Source organism: Nematolebias whitei, chromosome 2 (genome assembly GCF_014905685.2).
Source record: "Nematolebias whitei isolate Nwh7 chromosome 2, NemWhi1, whole genome shotgun sequence".
Classification (NCBI taxonomy): Eukaryota; Metazoa; Chordata; class Actinopteri; order Cyprinodontiformes; family Rivulidae; genus Nematolebias; species Nematolebias whitei.
In genome coordinates this window covers 52410054-52411637 of record NC_056499.1, presented here as the reverse complement: position 1 = coordinate 52411637, position 1584 = coordinate 52410054, and the positions used below count along the sequence as shown (strand labels likewise).

General features: G+C 43.9%; 1 protein-coding gene across 1 annotated transcript in view; it reads left to right on the top strand.

Moving 5' to 3' along the window:
- The first annotated feature begins 314 nt into the window (after positions 1 to 314).
- LOC119427223 (katanin p80 WD40 repeat-containing subunit B1) overlaps positions 315 to 1584 on the top strand; it is a 62792-nt gene continuing 61522 nt past the window's right edge. The window contains exon 1 of the mRNA XM_037694807.1: positions 315 to 710. The gene's annotated coding sequence lies outside the window, so the exon portion shown is untranslated. The remainder of the gene's footprint in view (positions 711 to 1584) is intronic.

Below are 1584 nucleotides of genomic sequence, written 5' to 3'. Positions count from 1 at the left end.
AATGTATCAGTGACTGAGTTTTGCAAACGTGTCATAAGAATATTTTATTAGTGTTAATGTTAACCCCACCAAGAATATTTAAATACACTGAACCATGTGTTCAGCTTTAATGGCTGTACTCCTGAGATTTACAGAGGAAAAAATCGTGAGAATGAGTTTAGTATTTAGCTATGACTGATTAAACGCGCAAATACTTCATTGCTCCTGAGAAACAGGTTACACTGAGTGGAGCGGTCGACCGTTTCAAGATGGCGGCCCTAAATCTCGTCAGCGCCAATAGACGATAGCGGTCAATGCTGTATGTAGTCATATATGATATCTATGATATATGATATCTATGTCTGAAACTGTGGTTAGCGGAAGTGACGTTTGTAGTTCAGTTGCTAAGCTGCGGCGGGTCAAACAGACACACGTCAAGTGTTAGCTGGTATTAGCAGCACCTTTAACAGCGTTCGTTGGTCCCGGCTCTGTTTGTTTCGGATCGGAACAACCGGTACCCGTGAAGCTGCTAACTGAGGTTAGCTTTAATCATACGGGAGTTTTGCTCAGTGGCCACTTAGAATAGCTGCTGTCGACGTGATATAACTTGTTTACAAACCGCTTCGACCGGAACCAGGAGTAATGGAGCTTCTTGGATCGTTGTACAAAGTTTAACTTTAGCAGAACCCTCGGGTGTCTGTTCAGGTTAAATATACATTTTCATCTCACAGGTAATTATCGCTACACTTTCCTCGTAACGTCAGACCATGAACTCTACACTTTAGTCCAATAAATATCTGGACAGACTGTATGTTCAAATCTAAAAAAGTTAAATCGGGTCCTCTGGACATAAAAAAAAAAAAAAAAAGCAAAACAACAAAAAAATGTAGAAGTGTTTCGTCTCTCATCCGAAAGACTTCCTCAGTCTGAGGAGCTGTATTCAGCTCAGTCCTATAAATAGCACCTTCTCAGAGTGGATCAACCAGTTTTGCTGCTGACAACCAAAACCAGCTGCTCACATGATCGAGAAGGACCATCAGCCTAACAGGATTAGCACCCTGATGGCCGTTTACTATTCACAGAGGGTTGAGTGATACTAGCAATAACAGCATTGTAAGAGGGGGACAGTTGAACCCGGAGGCCTCCACCCCTGTTTAATGATGGACGATTTCTTTTCACAAAGATGGCCTCCTTTACTCCTCTCTCAAACCATCGTGCCTCTCTATCCAGGATGTGAACATCTTCATCCCTGAAAGAGTGACGGCTGGCCTGGAGATGAGTGTAGACCGCAGAATCCTGGCCTGATGATGTTGATCTTCTGTGCTGGTCCATCCTTTTGGCCAGTGGCTGTTTAGTTTCCCCGATGTAAGACTGATCACAGCCCTCCTGACACTGAACAGCATCCACAACATTACTCTGTTTGTGCCGGGGGACTGGATCTTTGGGATGAACCAGTCTTTGCCGTAATGTATTTTGGGGTTTAAAAGCCACTGGGACGTTATGTTTAGAAAATAAACGTCTCAGTTTCTCTGATACCCCCTCAACATACGGAATGACCACTGGTCTGGGTCTGGGTTCCTCCTTTTCACCTGATGGCTGACTGGA